The 20,901-nt window shown below is 39.7% G+C and overlaps 1 pseudogene; it reads right to left on the bottom strand.

Moving 5' to 3' along the window:
• Positions 1–1,631: 1,631 nt before the first annotated feature.
• LOC144250760 (splicing factor 1 pseudogene) lies at positions 1,632–3,273 on the bottom strand (annotated as a pseudogene).
• Between the last annotated feature and the right edge of the window lie 17,628 nt (positions 3,274–20,901).

The raw sequence follows: 20,901 nt of genomic DNA, 5'->3' as shown, positions 1-20,901 counted from the left end.
TTAGGTAAAGTGTTTTAGTTCTGAAGCTGATCTTTGTCTCTCTTTTTAGATATCATTTTATAAAGTTTACATATATTGTTTCCTGACTCTGTATGAATGTTAGCTAGCACAATATGACATACATCCGAAACATTAATTAAGGAAAGGCTGAGCGCTCTTTTATGTGGAAAAGTGGCAAAAATGTTTTATAATATTAACCTTTAAGCAGATCAGGCTTTCATTATCTTTTAAAATATCTTTAAATTTCTATATCTTAGTGTAAAAGGTAAAATAAGATTTGGTTACAAAACATCAAATAAATAAATCCCTAATAAATTCTATTATCCTTATAAGTTTAAATTATCATTACAGACAATTTTAGTTTGGAGAATACCAGCTTGATAAAATGTTCCTTTAAACCTTTTACCTTAAAGACTTGTATACCTGAAAGATATGAACACATTTAATATGTAAAGAAGAGTAATGTACCACACTTTTATTGATGATTTTATATTAACCAAGGTTAGCTTTTAAAGAAAAATCTTTTAAAGAAAAATAACAGTTGCTGGTTAACCACAGATGTACAAACCTTAATTTTTCCAAGATTACTTGTTCTAGGGGATAAAACTTAACAGACACAATGTAATTAATATTTTTAGAAGTTTTTGTCATTTTAACATATAAATATGTCAATACATTAATATTTGTCCTTAGGGAACAACCTTGAACAGTTTCAACTATTTGTGTTTCATATGTAACCAACTTAGTTACATATAAACATTTTAATATTTATCTTTTATTTGTAGACCTTTATATTAATGAGGCCCTTTTTTATTTATTTAGATGTATTATAATTATACTTTACCACATAAAGACTTTTTACCTGGAAACGTTTTTCATTAAATATATTTCTATTATTTATTTATTTATTTATTTTAAACCACACTGCTCTTTTATTCAAGGAAACACCCCCTTTAGTGCAGTGTTGAATCAAACACCGAAAAAAAGCCCAGAGAAATTTCTGTAGATAAACCAGTGAAGAGAACGCACGTTACACATTATTGTCAACATAATCACTCCATGAAGAGGGAAGGGGCGGGGAGAGAAGCAGAACAAAGAACGAGGGGCTCAAACCCCTAGACACTGCAAAACATTCAGACATTCGGGACTAAAATAAAAGAGGAAGGCTTCCAGGAAGGAGAGGAACAAATGGATTCTGTGGCAGCTTAGGTGGTCGGGGAGCGTGGAAAGGACTCTGGGCTGGCAGGCCAGTCCAAGGTGGCTTCAGCTGTGTCCCTACTGCTGGCAGGAGTGCAGGATGGTTATGAAAAGCCACCCTTGGCAACTTTACAAGTCTCTTTGACAAGATGGCAGAGATAAACTGCTACTCAAAAATTTAAGACAAACGTTTTTAGGGGTGGCTATGGACCCTTGAAACACTTAGAACCAAAGGACCCCCCTCAGCCTAACATTAATAGTCAAAGCCTGTGCCTAAGACCATTTGCTCTCCTCTCCTTGGCAGGGGGAGAAGGAGGAATGGAGAGAAGGGAAGGATTCTAATTGCAGCAGAAGACCGGGGAGAGCATCTCCTTGGACGGAGTCTGAAGAAAGGAAGAGATAAGGAAATAACAAAGGAAAAAGAAAAAAATAAAAATTTCACGATATGGAGCCAGCGTGTTCCGATTCCGTCCACAAAAATAACTCAGGCTGCTTTGCCGAACCATCCTGTCCACCAGGGGCGCTGCTGAGGCTGTCTGCCTGGAAGGGTCACCAATGGGCGCGGAAAGTCCTCACTCTCATGGCTCGGGCCATCGCCGCTGCGGGGAGGGATCTTTGCTGCCATGGCAAGGGGGTACTGGAAGCCATACTGCTGCTGGGCGGAGGGGGTGGCGGAGGCTGCTGCTGCTGCTGCTGCCATGGGGGAAGAGGACCAGAGGGAGGGGGCGGGGGCTGCCCACTGGGAGGCGGCGGCGGTGGCGGCATCATGCCCATAGGCGGAGGCGGCATCATACCTTTTCCTTGATGCAGGCGATAGACCCCAGAGCCCACAGGCATACTTCCCAGGTACTGATCCATCGGAGGAGGGCCATGGTGCCCAGGTGGGTGGGGGCCCTGGTTCATCAGTGGTGGCGGTGGCTGCATCCAAGGGGGTGGGGGTCCATTTGGGTTGTGCTGCATGGGATGTCCACCATGCCCACCTGTCAGGCTGGGTGTGGGAAGCTGTGGGGGCCACCTCCAGGCCCGCCAGGACCACCTCCATGCATGTCATGATAAGGCCGACTCTCTGAAGGCCAGAATTCATCCAGGGTGGGCGGCTCTGGGTGGTGGACATGAGAGACGGTGGAGGCAGGTTGTTGGCAGGAGCAGCAGGCCGAGGTGCACTAGCCAAGAGTGTGGTCGCAGGCCCAGAGGTGGAGCCCACAGATGCTGGGACAGGGGCTTCCCCAAGTTCAGCCATCAAGGACAAATATTCTTTATCCATCCGTGCTTTATCCTGAGCTGACTGGGGGTCACCAGGCCTTTGAAACTTGCAATCTGAAGCAATGTGGCCAGCTCCTCCACACTTGGTGCACACTGTAGTATTGGTAATGCTGCGGGTCTCTGAGCTCTGCCAGGGTCTTAAGATTCTGTTATCATCTTCCCGAAGGGTACCATTCAAGCGGGCCAATTCTCAAAGCTGCATCTTCCGTAGATCATTCTGGTCCTCTGGGGTCTCAATACCTTGCTTCAGGATGTTTCTGATCTGCTCTACTGCCTTTTTAACATTCTCCATTGTATTGGCAGTGACTAGGGCATGAAGTGGTTCATCTTGCCCTGGCAACATCTGGCCATCTTTGCGCCCAACCTTCCCTTCTTTCACAGACCCTTTCCCCCGGATCATGATCTTGGCGTTGCACTCCTTCTCAATATTCTTCAGGGTGTTCCCTCTGGGCCCAATTAGTAGCCCAACAAAGTTGATTTCTGGATACTCATCTTGAGGGATCATTACTTTATCACTCACACGTGTTGCTGGAGGTTTATAATCTGCAGGTGGCTTGAAATCAGGGTTGAGGGCAACCATCTCTGTGATGAGGTTGTGCCGCTCCTCTTCCAGCTTTTTGCGGGTACGGAACTCTCTGGTGTTAAGTCGCTTCCCCTCACTATTGTAGATGGGCTCAGGGGAAGGGGACCTATGTAAGCTCTCTCTTGTTCCCGAGTAAGTCCAGGGGGAATAACAGTAGGCATTCCTGGAATCACTGTCTTCTGTTCCATTGTATCTTGATTCCATCTGCTCCGTTTCCGCTTCTTATTTGGGAAGTCTGAAGCCTTCCAACCTCTTCCACATCAGTGGAAACACAGTTTATTGTAAAAAATAGAGATTCCTGCTACTTGTTTCCCTTTCAGATTCCTCTAAGACCAGAATGGGAGCTGCTCTTCATCGACAGTGAACCCCTCTCCGGCCTGCACCCTTACACCCTGCACCTGCGTGGACCCCAGGTCCTTTGGTTTGGGCGGCCCTAAATATATTTTTATATTTAGAAACTTTTAATAATTTTTAATCCATTGATCCTTCTATCTATTTGCACCTTGAAATAACTCTTATACATTTCTGAATTTAGATAAATTAACCCATTTTAATAAGATGAAATATTTTGTTATTTACAGTACTTTAATTGAAATGCAGTTGAAACCTCTTGACTCCTTGTATGTAGAATTATACCTGTTGGGACTTTTAATTTATAGTAACCTTGTTTTTATGATAACACAAAATAATTTCAAATTTCTTTTTAGTTTACCAAATTTCTTTTTAGTTTACCAATTTAAGTATTTTACCTTATGGAATTTAAGGAGTTAAGAGTACTTGATATTATATTTAACAGTTAGCCTCTTAACTTTGTAAAATAATTAGATGTCTCTAACAAACACATCCATGATTAATTTCATATACATTTAGATGTAATTTACATGTCTTTTTTAAAAACAAGGTATCAGACAAGTGCATTGAATAGTATTAGTAATCTTTTTTTTCCTGTTGAAGAAAAATCCAAGAGACAATGGCCATGGGCACACTTGCTTGCTTGTTACTGCCCTTCCTTTCCTCCCTTCCTCTCTCCTTTTCTTTCCTAAAGTATAATTGGCTTACCATAAAATTCACACATCATAAGCATCAATTCAATGATATTTGGTAGATTTATACAATCTTATAATCATCACAATCCAGTTTTAGAACTTTTCCATCACCTCCAAAATTCCCTTCAAGTCCACTTGCAATCATTCTCACTCCTTATCCTGTAGCCCAGGCACCACTGACCTTTCTATAGATTCATCTTTTCTGGAAATTTCATTTAAAAGGAATTGAACAATATGTAGTCTTGTTCATTAGGAAAAGAAGAGGAACTTTGCCTTAGGAGTGTCAGCACAGAAGATGTCAAGGAGAAAGATGAACCCCCCTCCTTCAGTCCAGTGAAGTAACTGGGAAGGATACATGACCAGGATAAAGAGGAGGTCCCCCAAATCCTCAATGAAGTAATGATAGAATGTGAACAATGCAAAGAGAGTACAATGATGTAATAAGGACAAGGACCACCCTATCATTGTAGTGCTGAACTCATTCAGGAGATGGCAAAAAGGCAAAGGAAATGGGTTGTACTGTGGCAGAAGCCCTCTTCAAAGAGGAGGTGGCACGGCTAGCACCTACATGCGCAGGTGCAACTACATTCAACTTGATGTGGCCAGAACAGCAGTATGCATGCACAACTCCAGTAACCATGTGCCCTTGAGTTCCCTAGCCAAAGAGAAAGCGACCTGGCACACTCTGGGCACCTGTACAACTCTGCAGATACTCAAGGCAGATGCACAACTCTGCTGACCCCTCACCCCCAGTGCCAGTATGTAGTGGGGAGGGTGGAGAGAGAGGCTAGCAGGGGCTATATAAGGCAAAGTCCCAGCTGCATTAGGGGGCTCAGCCTTTGGATGTTAGTCCTACAAGTTCCATGCCAACAGGAAATAAATACTGCTTCCTGTTAAATGATAGTACCATGTCTGTATATACGAATCCCACAACACTATATCATCAGTTCATTATAGCAATTGGACAGAGGATGTGAATGTGGCAAACAGTAGAATTTCCCCATAAATACAGTGGTATATCTAGCCAGGGAATGTGGAAAAGGAAAAGAGGAAAAGCCCTATACCAAGTACAGTGGTGTAACTATGTGAAAATGCAAAGAGGTGGTTCCCCGAATCTTTCAAAAATTAGTAAATCTAGGCAGGAAGAGAAGTGATCAGGGAAATTGGGAGAAACTTCTCACCATCAGTGTAGTGGAGGAACTACACAGGGTTGCAGACAGACAAAAAGGAAGAATGCAGTAGCATCACAGCAGTGGAATAATTGGACAGCAATAGTGATCTGAATAGATAGTTCCTGATCCATCGATTCAATGGTATAACTAAGAAGTGGGTGGGAACAAGGCCAGGAGAAGTCATACCATCAGGGTAGGGGGCCCACAGACAAGGGATATGAATAGGGCCAAGAAGAAGGACCCCACACATGACCAATGGTATAGCTTGAGAAGCTTTCTGAAGGTCAGCAATTAGAATCTCCAAACCTTATGGGTGCAGAAAGAAGGAAATCTGCACCACCAGTTCCAGGATGGAAGATCAGTACAGGAAGTAGGAACATCATCAATATAATGGGAACTCTGGACAGGGAATGTGATCACAGCAAAGAAAGGGGGCCCAGCACTATCAGTGTGGTAGTATAATTGGCAAGGTCTGTGAGTGATAGAAGAGAATGACATTCTTTCCCATAAGTACAGGGTACAGTGAAAGGCACGTTAACAAGGCTAAGATAAAAAAGCTCTGATGCCCCATTCCTGTTATGCAACAGGGTACATTATTGAGATAAACAGATTAACACCTGCAACTATCAGCCTTCAGTATAGTGGTGCAACTGTACAGGTAAAGAGGAGGATGCAGTATCATCTCTCATCAGAGGAGAATGGGAACAGGGCCGAGGACACAGAGATGTGAACAGAGAATAGAATAGAGAAACATCTTGATCAATAGTTTCAGTGTTTTAATGTGCACAGGGATATTAACAGGGCACGGAAGAACAGCCCCATACCATAACTGTGGAGGTGTAAGTTCACCGGGAAGGTTAAAGGTCAAATAAGAGGATTTCTACAGCATTAGCTCAGAGGGGTCACTGAGCAATATTTGAGCTGGGGCAAGGAGAAGGATCCCTGCCCCATCCATGCACCAGTGTCACTACCATAACTGGCCAGTGGATGTTATTCATGCAAAAAATGGCAGGCCTGAACCATAATTGTAATAGTGTAGCTGCTCAGAGGATGTGAACAGGATAAAGAGGATAGGAGAACATGAGTACAGAGATATAGCTGGGCTAGAATGTGAACATGGCAAATAGAGTAGAAAGAGCCCTATGCAGTTAGTACCCTGGTATAACCACACTAAAATTCAAACAGGGGAAAGAGAGTGATCCCTGCTGTATCAGTGCACAGATGGAATTGGGTGCAGGATGTGAGAAGGACAAAGAATAGTCCTACCTCAAGAGTCCAGTAGAATAACTCCATAAAATATATGAACAGGAAAAAAAATAAATCAACATGAAAATCCTCACACCATTATTACTGAGGACAGGGCACATGAATAGGGCTAGGGGAAGAAATACCAAACCATCATTTCAGCCACATATTTCATCAGGGTTGTGTGAATGGGGAAGAGAGGAAAGACATCACATCATCATACAGTGGCTACCATTTGAACACAGAAAAAGAAACAATTGCAGAATGTTCAGAGTTGTAGTGCAATTGAGCTTGGGGAGTAAACAGTAAAGAGGAAGAGCCCTTATCATCTTACTATTGTGCCTTGACAGATAATGTGAACAGGTCAATTAGGAGTATTCCAACACCATTGGTGCATTGGTATTGGTGGGCAGGGTCTGAATGGAACAAACAGGTGGAGCCCTGCCTTGTCCAGTGCAGTAGAGTGATGGGGCGGGGGATGCAAGCAAAATAATCAGTAGGAGTTCCACCACTTCCAAGTGTGCAGTGGGTGAGATGACATGTACCTAGGCACTGCTGTGACTGGTTCAGCAATCTTGAATCTGTACTATATAGTTGACTCTATACTTGGGGGAAGCCCGGGGTGACTTTGATGCTAGTAATACAATCCCCTCCCATAAGAATTATAGTGCTGCTGTACAATGCCTTCAAGATAGTGTGATTTACACTCACAGTACCATAAAACATTTCACCTGCAAGAGACCGAACCGATTTCCAGAGGGTGAGGTGACCTGCTGGACACTGCCGAGGGTAGTTAGTAGGAAACCAATTCTCTTGCCACCTTGCTCTGAGCCTGTCATAGCCTTGTCTTGTAATATATATCACTAAAATCTCTGAAAGCAGAGGTCTTAAATCTTCAGATATTGGAATTGCTCAAGATATATAGTCTGGTATAAATATGCACAATGGTTACACTGAATATTAATGTACTAACATGGAAATCAAGTCAACAACCCGAACCCAGTCCAGATCATAGCGACTAAATGTCATCACAGACTGTCTGGAGCCTTGACAAATTGAGGTTCAGCAGGAAAAAGAATGGGCCACAAAACAGCCCTTGCCACAACTAGCACCTTTTGACAGTTTCTGGTACCATGGCCAAGAGATCAATGGGCTGTGGACACAGAGTCATCTTCTTACCTCCGCAAGTGGTCCCCACAGGCCGCCTAGCAGGATGCTAGCAGAATGACTACAGGACCACACGCCATTCCTGGCTGCTTCTCCTTCTGCTCTGGGAATGGAGGGGCCACGTTGAGTTCAAGGTAGTGGAGCTGACATGGAAAGAAGCACCCTGTTTGCCAGAGAGCCATCTTCTTAGCCAGCTGTCTCTCTCACTACATTGCTGTCCTGTGTTAAATTTACCAAAGGGAAAATGAATTGCAAAAGGAAAGCCCAATCAATTTTCATGGGTGTAAAGCCTAAACTTTTTAATATTTAACTGGGTTGGGGGTATAATGCTCGTAAAGAAAGAAGTAAGCTTAGGGGACAAAGTGACATAACCTTGAGAAGTACAGTCAGGATTTAGCAGGGCCACCCTGAGGAGTTGTGGGGTTTGTGTACCACACAAAATGCCCCATCGTGGGGGGTGCAGGGTGCTAAGTCTTGCCCATATTCCCATCTCCAATCTGCAATCCCCACACTGCATCTGTGGGGCGGGGGATGGGGTGGTGGGTGGACAGCCCTTCTTTCAGTCCTGGTCTGACCACAAAGGGGAAACATTTTTCTTGGAGGAGAGTAGAAGCTTTTCTAGTTCATTCTCCTAAGGATAGCACATCTTCATCTCCCCAGAGGGGAACCTTTCATCTTGTAAAGCCCTTCCTGCTGAGAGCCTTTCCTTCTCACAGTGAGAAGGCAGCCTGCCGGCACAGAATGCTTCCCCGCGTCCACACAAGATGCTGTGTGAGTTGCTGGTGGTCTATGTTGGTGGTCCTGAGGGGAATTCCTGATGCTGACTCTAGTTCACTCTGCAGGTACAGACTGGTCACAGGCTGTTCCAGGCTTCCTACACACTCTGGAGGTGCCCTCTGCTGGCCCTGCCACCCTGCTCCTTCCTCAGGAGCCAGCCACTACAGAGTTAGCACCTCACACAGCACAGGCCCTAACATGCCCTCTCCAGCTTTACTGGTTGGTCAGTACCATACGTATTGAGACATATTTCTAATAACATCCTCGATGACAGGCTTCAGTTCCCAAACCCATGAGGCCCCATTCCCATCTCCTACGATATTTTATTACCTGTTTAACCATAGTTTAGTTCAGAATCCATGAACATTTGGAATGTCAACAACTGCTTACTCATTCATATTCTACACCCCCCCACCCCCGCCCCGCACCCGTCTCTCCTTACATTCCTTTTTTTTAAAATTGACTCCTTAATTTTATTTTTTTTAATTTTTATTTTTTTATTGGTTGTTCAAAACATTACAAAGCTCTTGACATATCATATTTCATACATTAGATTGAAGTGGGTTATGAACTCCCATTTTTACCCCAAATACAGATTGCAGAATCACGTAGGTTACACATCCACAATTTTACATAATGCCCTATTAGTAACTGTTGTATTCTGCTACCTTTCCTATCCCCTACTATCCCCCCTCCCCTTCCCTCACATCTTCTCTCTCTACCCCATCTACTGTAATTCATTTCTCTGCTTGTTTATTTTCCCGTTCCCCTCTCAACCTCTTATATGTAATTTTGTATAATAATGAGGGTCTCCTTCCATTTCCATGCAATTTCCCTTTTCTCTCCCTTTCCCTTCCACCTCATGTCTCTGTTTAATGTTAATCTTTTCTTCCTGCTCTTCCTCCCTGCTCTGTTCTTAGTTGCTCTCATTATATCAAAGAAGTAGCATCTTCAACAAATGGTGTTGGGAAAACTGGAAATCCATATGCAACAAAATGAAACTGAATCCCCTCCTCTCGCCATGCACAAAAGTTAACTCAAAATGGATCAAGGAACTTGATATCAAATCAGAGACTCTACATCTGATAGAAGAAAAAGTTGGCTACGATCTACATATTGTGGGGTTGGGCTCCAAATTCCTTAATAGGACACCCATAGCACAAGAGTTAATATCTAGAATCAACAAATGGGACTTACTCAAACTAAAAAGTTTTTTTCTCAGCAAAAGAAACAATAAGAGAGGTAAATAGGGAGCCTACATCATGAGAACAAATCTTTACTCCTCACACTTCAGATAGAGCCCTAATATCCAGAGTATACAAAGAACTCAAAAAATTAGACAGTAAGATAACAAATAACCCAATCAACAAATGGGCCAAGGACCTGAACAGACACTTCTCAGAGGAGGACATACAATCAATCAACAAGTACATGAAAAAATGCTCACCATCGCTAGCAGTCATAGAAATGCAAATCAAAACCACCCTAAGATACCATCTCACTCCAGTAAGATTGGCAGCCATTAGGAAGTCAAACAACAACAAGTGCTGGCGAGGATGTGGGGAAAAGGGTACTCTTGTACATTGCTGGCGGGACTGCAAATTGGTTCGGCCAATTTGGAAAGCAGTATGGAGATTCCTGGGAAAGCTGGGAATGGAACCACCATTTGACCCAGCTATTGCCCTTCTCGGACTATTCCCTGAGGATCTTAAAAGAGCGTACTATAGGGATACTGCCACATCAATGATCATAGCAGCACAATTCACAATAGCTAGACTGTGGAACCAACCTAAATGCCTTTCAATAGATGAATGGATAAAAAAATGTGGCATCTATACACAATGGAGTATTACGCAGCACTAAAAAATGATAAAATCATAGAATTTGCAGGGAAATGGATGGCATTAGAACAGATTATGCTAAGTGAAGGTAGCCAATCCCTAAAAAACAAATGCCAAATGTCTCCTTTGATATAAAGAGAGCAACTAAGAACAAAACAGGAAGGAAGAGCATGAGGAAAAGACTAACTGTAAACAAAGACGAATGGGGTTAGAGAAAGAGAGAGAGAAGGGAAAGCATATGGAAATGGTAGGAGACCCTCAATGTAACACAAAATTACATATAAGAGGTTGTGATGGGAAAGGGGGGGGGACAAGGGAGAGAATTGAACAACAGCAGATGAGGTAGAGAGGGAAAATGGGAGGGGAGGGGAGGGGAGGGGGGATAGTAGGGGATAGGAAAGACAGCAGAATACAACAGTCACTAATATGGCATTATGTAAAAATTGTGAATGTGTAACTGATGTGATTCTGCAATTTGTATTTGGGGTAAAAATGGGAGTTCATAACTCACTTGAATCAAATGTATGAAAGATGATATGTCATGAGCTTTGTAATGTTTTGAACATCCAATAAAAAAAATAAAAAAAGATAAGTGTTCTACCACTGAGCTACATCTCTATCCCTAGTTAACCACTTTTTGAATGAACTTGACTCTGCACTCTGTTGTAGATTTTCCTTCAGTTTGTGGCTTGTATTTCCATTCTCTTAGTACTGTGTTTGGCAAAGCAAAAATTTTAAAATTTGCCTTGCTCTTAAACTCTTTATTTTCAAAATATAGTCAATGAGAAATAAAATATGACTAAAATGTTAAAAAGCAACATTCATGTAGAAACTAGAAAAGGAAGAAGAAATACTTTAATTAAAATTATATTTCTGACTTGATTTTTATCCTTTTTTGAAGATTATCAGATTAACCCATAAAATGTAACAAAGATTTATTTTTTGAATATAGGAAAGGAATGGTTCTCCTTTGTGGTGAAATATACATAGTAAAATGTACATTTTCAACATTTCAAGTGAACAGTTCAGTGACATTACACACATTCTCATTGTTATGCCACCACAAAATATTTCATGTTTAGAGAAGTCCAAATTGTCAAATTTTTCTTTCAAAGATCATGTTTTTGGTTTTATATTTGAAAATTAATTGCCAAACTCAAGGCCAACTAGTCTTTCTCCTACGTTATCTTCTAGAAGTTTTATAGTTTTCCATTTAGTTCTTTGGTACACCTGTTTTAATTTTTGTCAAAGGTGTAATGTCTTTATCTGGATTTATTTTTTTCCTTCATGTGTATGTTTGGTTGTTCCAATAACATTAGTTGAAAACACTATGAATTCTCTATTGAATTGTTTTGCATCATATCAAGGATCAATTAACTAGAGTTGTACTTTTTGAGCTCTCTATTCCATTAACTGATCTATTTGTCTATTCTTTCTCCAGTACTATACTATAATGTCTTGATTACTGTAATATTCAAGTTTTCAGGTTGAGTTTTCATGTTGGTAATGCTAATTTTCTGATTATATTCTCCTTCAACATTGTTTTGGCTATTCTGAATCTTGTGTCTTTTTCATATAAACTTTAGAATGAGGTTCTTGAAAAAAAATGGAACTACCAGATGATCCAGCAATCTCACTACTGAATATATATATATATATATATATATATATATATATATATATATATATTCAAATGAAATAAAATCAGTATATTAAGGATACATTTCCACTCCTATATTAATCACAGCACTGTTCACAAAACTAAGAAATGGAAACAACCTAAGTATCAACTGATTAATGGATAAAGAATGTGGTACGTATACATAAGGGAATACTATTCAGCCTTAAATAAAAGACGAAATCCTGTCATTTATAACATGAGTAGAACTGAAGGTCATTGTTTGAAGTGAAAGAAGCCAGCCATGGATAGACAAGTACTATATTATCTCACTCAAATATGAAATCTAAAAAAGTTGATCTCATAGAAGTTGAGAATAGAACAGTAGCTACCAAAGGCTGTGGAAAATAATAAGAGAAGAATGAGGAAAAAGTGGTCAAGAGTACTAAGTTATAGTTGGAGAAATAAGTTCTGGTATGGTATTGCACACTAGTGTGACTGTAGATAACAATAATGTGCTGTACATGTCAAAGAAAAAATTTTGAATGTTTTTGCCACAATAATGAAAAATACTTGAGGAGATTGATATGATTACCCTGTTTTTAACGTTATACAATGTATACATATATCAAAACATCATATGAGCCAGGTGTGGTGGCACAAGACTATGATCCCAGTAGTTCAGGAGGCTAAGGCAGGAGGATGGCAAGTTCAAAGCCAGCCTCAGAAACTTTAGTGAGACCCTGTCTCAAAATAAAAAATAAAAAGGGCTGGAGATGTGGCTCAGTGACAAAGCACTCCTAGGTTCAATCCCCAGTACCAAAAAACAAACAAATAAAAAATCACATGATAACCCCTAAATATGTATAATTTGTATTTGTCAATTAAAAAAAGAAAAAAAAACAATGTTCTTGATAGCCACAAAATAACTTGCTGGAATTCACAAAAGGTGGAAGCAATTCAAGTATCCATCAACGGGTGAATGAAAAAATAAAATATGGTATATACATAATAGAATACTATATAGCTTTAAAAAGAAAGGAAAATCTGTCACATGCTACAACACGGGTAAGCCTTGATGATACTATGCTAAGTAAAATGAGCCAGTCGCAAAAGGACAAGTACTGTAAGTGCTGTATGAGTCCTCCTCCAACTCTCCTTCTCCTTCTCTTCCTCCTCCTTCTTCTCCTCTTCTCTTTTCTTCTTCTCCTCCTTCTTTCTCTCCTTCTTCTGTACTGGGGACTGAACCCAGGGACACTTTACCACTTATTCCACTTCTATGAGGTATCTAAAGAAGTAAAATCCATACATAGATATAGAAAGTGGAACTGTGGTTATTAGAGGATGGTGGGTGCATGGGGCCATTGTTTAATGGGTGTAGTGTTTCAGCAAAATGAAAAGGTTCTGAAGATCCATTTCACAATAATGTGAATATACATAACACTACTGATCTCTACACTTGAAAATAATTAAGATGGCAATTTCAGACTTTTGGTGCAATACAAATTCTGGTTAGGGTTGCATTGAATCTATAGATCAAATTGGGAAGAATTAACATTTTGACAGTATTGAATCTTGCTATTCATGCACAAGAATTTCTCTCCATTATATCTTCTTTGATGTCTTTCACCAGAGATTTACCAGTTCACCTCATATAAATCTTACACACATTTGTTAGACATATACCTAAGCATTTTTCCTATTGTGGTGCTGTAAATTGAATTTTTTTTAAATTTCAAATTTGGAGAAAGTTCTCCATCATTATTGCTTCAAATATTTCTTCTTTCTCTCTTTCTTCTACTTTTGATATTTTTATTGCAGATGCATTTCAATTTTTTGTAATAGATCCACAATTTTGGTATCATTTATTTTGTCCTTTTTATTATTTTCTTTGCATTTCAGTTTTTGAAGTTTTTGTGACATTTTTTCAAGCTCACTGATTCTTTCCTTGGCAGTGTCCAGTCTACTGATGAGCCCATCAAAAACATTGTTTTTCTCCACAATAGTGGTTATTTCTAACATTTAATTGTTTCTTGGAATTTCTATCTCTATGTTTACATTTTCTATATGTTCTTGCATGTTATCTACTTTTTCCATTAGAGCCTTTTACATAATCATCATAGTTATTTTTAAGTTCCCATTCTGATAATTCCAATGTCTCTGCCGTATGTGAATCTTCACAAGTGTTTTTTTAGTTGTTCCCCTTTTATGTGACATAGGAAGGCTAGAGGGAGCTGGAGTTGCATATTGAGAGAGAAAGGTATGGAGGGAAGGAGAGAGGGAGAGCTCTGGTTATCTTATAAGGATAAATACTATTAGATTGGTGCCTTAACATTATGACCTCATTTAATCTTAATTTCCTTCTAAAACAGTCTATCTGCAAATACTGTCATATTGAGAGTAATGACTTCAGATATGAATTTTGAGGGAGTAGGGAGACACTATTCAGTTCATAGCAGATGTATAACTAGTAAAACAATAGAATCAGAAATACAATATCCCTTAACAAGAAATAGCCCAGGACCAAATGGCTTCACTGGTGAATTCTCCCAAACACTTAAGGAAGAATTAATAACAAATTTTTCTCAAAGTATTCCAAAATATACAAGAGGTAGGGAAACATACTAATACATTGTGTGAGTTCAGCATTATCCTGATTCCAAAGCCAGAAACGAAAACCTCAAGGAATTAAAACTACATGCCAATATTTCTTATCAATATAGATAAAAATATCCTTAACAAAACAGAAGCCAACTGAATCCAGCAAAATACTAAAAGGAATATACACCATAAGTGAGATGTATCCCAGTAATGCAAGGGTAGTTCAACATAAAAAATCAGGCAATATAATGCACCACATTAATAGGATAAAAAAGCCAGTGCTATGGCACACACCTATAGTCCCAGGGTCTTTGGAGGCTGAGGCAGGAGGACTACAAGTTTGAGCCAGCCTCAGAAATTTAGTGAGGCCCTAGGCAACTTAATGAAACCCCAACTAAAAAAATAAATAAATAAATAAAAGGGCTGGGGATGTAGCTCAGTGGTTAAGCACCCCTGGGTTCAATCCCCAATACCAAGAATAAATATGTAAACAAATAAGATTAAAAAACAGATGAGAGCATCTCAATTGATGTGTAACAAAAGATTTGACAAAATCCAGTGTACTTTTATGAAAAAAAATAAACTCAACAGACTAGGGATAAATTGACAAAGAGCATCATGAAAACCCATAGCTAACATCATCATTAATAGCAAACAACTAAAACTTTGCCCTTAAGGCCAGGAACAAGAAAAGGATTCTTGCTTTCACCGTTGTTATTCAAAGTGTTTCTGAAAGTTCTAGACAGAGTAATTAGGTAAGACAAACAAATAAAAGACAACAAAATGTAAAAGGAAAAAAAATAAAACACTCTCTTCATAAATGGTGAGATCTTATTTATAGAAAATCAGAAAGAATCTGCAAAGAGGAGATGAAACTTTTGAAATAATTAAGCTTCTTTCATCTTCCTTCAAAGCTGGCTTTGAATAAAACCTCTTTTCCTATCATTTTGACTGAATATTTCTGGAGCCTAGAGCATTGTGACCTAGCCTCTTTCCTCACTGGATTGGGTCTTGTGCCACTCAGTAACAGTTTGGGGAGCCATTCCAGGAGAAAAATCCTTCCCTTGAGCAAGATAGTTCCAGCTGGCAGAGATCTCTTGAAGGAGATGGTTCAAGGCTAAGATGATGTGTTGAATGGCCAAACCTGTGACTGGAATAATAGGGAAGACTCCCCAGCTGCCCAGATATTTTAAATACCAGAGATGTGTCCTTTTCCTTCTTGTTGCAACTTTGACTACTTAAAAATTGCTTAATTGGCAAGGAAAATAAGGTTATTGAAAAGAGACAGTGGGATATATTGGTAATCCCATCAGGGTGCACACTGAGGATTTTATCTTTGCCTATTGAGGCTTTGGACTATGCACAGGTCATTTTTTGGTACTGGCTATCCACCACCTGTGCTTGAGTATCCCTGGAGCTTAAATGAGCTGTTCCAAGCCATTGCTTTTTTGGGTACTGGTCAGGAAGATTAAATTCTCCAACAATTTTACTGATTTTGTCAGTGTTCTTTTGTTATGTGTTTGTTTGGTATTGGAAGTTGACATTATGGCCTACATATCTAAAAGTACATTCTGATTTAGTACAACTGTTTTACATGTTTGTTAACTTGGAAATTGGCTTTCAATAGGCTGTATTCTGTGGCAATAGATTTATCTATTAGAATAAGGAATTCCATTTCAGAAGAATACACCTCCATTTCTGGGTTGGAAGGAACTTTGGGGAGCTCATCCAGAAGGTGCACAATAAAAGTATGGTGGATGTGAAAAACTCACTCACCTGTCCAAACCCAAAGAATGGACTGAGAGACAAAGGTACACAGAAAGTGAAAAAACAGCCTCTACCTCAAAACAAAGCCTGTCCAAGGAAGGGGGTGTGACCTTTGTCCTTGGAAAGACCCACAGAGCACTCCTAGGTACATACCCACCCTGCTGAGTTGTTTATCTACAAATAACAGGAGAGATCTGCTGCGCCAGGTGTCCCTGACTCAGGCTAGGTGGGGACCCATAGCAACCCCTAGCAGCCACCAATCAGCATGAGACAGGGAAAATACCTGGGATGCCAGATGACCCTCCCAGTAGTTTATGGTGTTGGGAAACCATGTAGTTCAGCATGAAGACCCCTCTTGCCTTAAATCAATCAGTTCAAAGGAATCCCCCTCTTGTACTAACCAATCACCCTTAGCCAACTTGTTCCCTCCAGTGAATGTGCTAATCATGTTTTAGAGTTGCTTTATGATTTTCCCGCGGTGTGTGATGATTTGTTAAGAGATGCTATGATGTATGTGAAGTCCCTGCCTTCCCCAAAGAATGTATAAAACTGCTGTAAACCCTGGGCCTCTCAGCGTCACCAGTTGCTATGTGCGAGAGGTGCGCGCGGAGGACCAAGCTAGCTTGCAATAAACACCTCCTTGCTACTTACATTGATCTTGGTCTCTGGTGGTCTTTTGGGGGTCCCGAATTCAAGCATAATAAAAGCAAGGCTTTAGTTTAATGATGGTCTTGCAAGATTGGGTATCTGGGGGTAGTAGGTACACTTAAGGACTGTTAAAACCAGCGTTTTATTCCCTAGTGCACAAGGTCCCTCCCTAGGTTCCTCATTGGCTGAGTACTATGTGGTACACAATCTTCCCAAACATACTCACCTAGGTTTCACGGTCTCCTGTTGAGTTATTTTTAAATATATACCTTTAGTTGTTACCACCTCCCTTTGTTCTCTGGTGGCTGGAAGGCCTTTCTGGGATTGAGTGCATTTTGGCATGTATAAAATTTATCTTTGTTGATCAGACTGGTCCCTTCCACCTCACCTCCTGTTTGTCAAGGGGCTGTGACACTGTCATACTCAGGTGTTAACTGCTGGTAACCATTTGTTCTATTTCCTCTTCCACTGATTTTCTTACATCCTCAGTGATTTTTACAGATAAAACTAAATACTGTATTCTGCAAATAGACCTCCAGAGTTTTTATTTCCCACAGTGAATCCGCTCCTGAACAAAACCTATTCATCCCTTGGAATGTGGGGCTTCTTCTAAAACATGTAAAATAGATTTTCAAGCCCACTGGTGAAATAGTGAGTAGGAATTCCTAAAAGCAGCATATTTTACTAACCCAAAACATTTCCTGAACATGGTTCTTGCTTCAGTGATCAGATGGATCTCAATCAAAAAGAAATGGACTAAATTTATCTGCAATTGCTTTGAGTTGTTATTTTTTATCTAGTAAATTCACTTCTTTTTCTATTCTGCACACTTAAATTCTATATTTTTTGTTTCATTTGATTAAGACTTTTAATTTTCTCTATCTGAAGCTTTTCTGTTTCTCTGAAAAGGAAACTTTCTTCATGTTTTGCTAGCCTCAGTCTTTAAGATGTAAATTTTTAATTGGTCTCAACTTTGGAAATGCAAATTTAAGACTTAACAGTCTACTTTCAATATCTGGTCAAAAGTCTGGCTTTTTAAAATTAGCAAAGTTAAATCTAACTTTTAAAATGTTTCTTGTATCTGCCTATATGTTTAAATGCTTGTGTATTGACAGTTGACTTGGTATTAAATTGACTTATCGAAAATTATCCCAAATACTTTTTGACTCATATATTTTTAGTAAATTTGTAATACATAATTTGAATTTGTTAGCAATGTGTTTCCATGGTGCATGCTTATAATCCAAGCGACTAGGGAGGCCAAGGCAGGAGGATTACAAGTTCAAGGCCAGACTCAGCTACTTAAGAAGACCCTGACTCAAAATAAAAAAGAAATAAGATTGGGGCTGTAGCTCAGTGATAAAGCACCCCTGGGTTAAATCCCCAGTACTAAATAAATAAATAAATAAATAAACAAACAAACAAACAAATAAATAAATAGAAAAGAAAATTTAGTAACTCATTTTTCTGTCCTGCTAACCAATTGAGATATTTGTCTCTAGATATTTGAGATATAGCATTCACTGTTTCCTATGTACTGCAACCTCTTAGGACCACTTTGGCAAAGAAATAACTTAAAATGTTGACTTTACTTGATTTCCATGAGTAATCTAAAGATAGCTATTAAAATTAATAAATAAATATGTAGGACAGGCATTTTAATTCTTAAAAATGTAGCCTTTTGAATTGTTTTGTTTATTTTATAAAGAAGCCAATTCAGAGATTAAAATCTTAGTTTTTACATCTCAGAAATGTTCTGTTTTATTTTAATAATTGTTTGATGTTTATATTTACATATTATAAGGTCCTTGCTTAGCATCTGGACAGCCATCTTAAGTGACAGCCGCCATTTTAAGGAAAAAGTTTTGCTTTACCACCCAAGAGCCTTTCAGAGAAAGGGTCACCACTCCCTCATACCAACCCAACCCCTAAACCCCTCCCACCCCCCCAAACCCCACACCCCCCACCTCCCCCGCTGCATTAGGACCCAGCAGGCTCTGATTCCTGAGCCTCCCCTACAAAGGTCCCAGAACTCAAGCCTGTGTTGCCTCTTCTCTCATATAGAAAGATGTCTCTTATTTGTCAGCTCTGACAAATAAACTCTCGTGTGTACCTCTGCCTGGTCTCTGTCTTTCATTTCTCTCTTACCCATCTCTCGTGTCTTCCCTTCACATATGACATTCATGGTTTTTCTAAAACATTGATCATTCAATAGATTTGGAAATTCACAAGTAAGCCTATAAATTCCTTGTTTCAGGGCAGAGATAAGTCATAGTGTTACTGTTGGGATGTCCAGTTGAAATCTAGGTTCTTGGAGCCATGAACAAAGAATTTAATGAAACACACAGAAGTAACAGAGTACAGATTTATTGAAGGAGAAGATAGCACTCTGTTAGGTAGACTGGAGGGGGGTTGGGGGGAAGCAGGCTCAAGGACCCAATGTCTGAAAATTAGGGTCTTATATCCTGAACTGTGGGGTGTTATCTTCTCTATATGGACCTGATTGAAGACCTTACCCCATTTTCTTCCATTGGATATCTTATGATACCTGATTAGAGTATTTTCCAATTTTCCCCCATTGGTTTCTTTAGAAAACCTAATTAGAATACTGCCCACTTTGCTTCCATTGGTCATTTTAAAATTTAAACCTGTGGTGGGAGTTGTCAAGGTGTTGTTCTCAGTAGCAGGAGTTGTTATGGTGATAAGTCCTCAATGGTGGGAGTTGTCATGGTAATGGGATTTATTGTAAACAGGATTCATCTCCTTGTCTTATCCTCCAGTGGCTTCTTTTTAACACCCTGACTCTGCCATCCCATTGTCCTTGAATCCCTACCTAACATTTCCCCCTTTTTCAGCAGTTAACAAATCTAGTCCTCTCCTGTTTTGGAGAGTGACTGCTGCTAATGAATCTATCTGACTTTGGATGGTAATTATACTTTTTGCTATTTCCTCTAGGCTATCAGAGAGATATTTAAACTCTGAAAACAGGAAAGGGAAGTTATTAGCCCCCCTACCCCTGTGCCAATTCCTGCAGCTATTCCCAATCCTACTAGGAGGGAAATCAGTTTTGTAGCTTTTTTGACTCTGGTGAGTGTCATTAAAGGTGTGATTAGAGATTGATTGTTAAGCGCTTTATCTATATTTGGGGCCAGACATACTAGTGTACATGTACCCATCCAGTTGGCTGGTAGACACAAGTAAGAATTTGTTCCACACAAGAAGATGATTCCTGGTATTTCCACACTGAAGCTACGTTTGATAGAAAACATATGAGCTATTTGATTATTTTCAGATTCCTATGTGGCTAGGGTTCCCGCCAGTATGGCTCGTGTGAGAAGTTGGAAGGGGTGTTCTGGGATTGTCCCCAAAGTTTTATTTTCCCAATACAATAAGTTCCTCTTTTTTTTTTAATCCATGATAATCCATTCATTACTTTACTTTGATTGGTCATTTTAAAATTTGAACCTGTGGTGGGAGTTGTCATAGTGATGTCCTTAGTGGCAGGAGTTGTCATGGTGATAAGTCCTCAGTGACAGGAGTTGCCATGGTAATGGGATTTATGGTAAACAGGACTTATCTCTTTGTCTTGTCCTCCACAGCTTCTTTTTAATACCCTGTCTCGGACATCTTGGTGTCCCTGAACTCCTACCTAACAAAAGGAAATAATAGATGATATTAAATGCTAATGATCTATGTGTAGTTTATGTTTCTGATTTCTATAATGACTTCATTTTATAATGTGCTGAAATTGTTATTGTTTTGGTGGTACTGGAGATTGAACCCAGGGCCTCATGCAGGCTAAGCAAGTGCTCTAAAACTGAGTTACATCCCCAGTTATTGCTTTTGTTTTTAATTGATCATAAATCCTGGCAGTACTTTCAGAAATTAACCCTCTGTTCCTTTATTTAGTAACCTGAATGTTGTAAGGAAAGAACCCAAAGAAGGAAATAAATGGAGAGATAGAAGAGGTGGATCA

This window comes from Urocitellus parryii, chromosome X (genome assembly GCF_045843805.1).
Source record: "Urocitellus parryii isolate mUroPar1 chromosome X, mUroPar1.hap1, whole genome shotgun sequence".
Taxonomy (NCBI): domain Eukaryota; kingdom Metazoa; phylum Chordata; class Mammalia; order Rodentia; family Sciuridae; genus Urocitellus; species Urocitellus parryii.
Note: the sequence above shows the minus strand (reverse complement) of the source record. Positions and strands in the feature narration are given on the sequence as shown.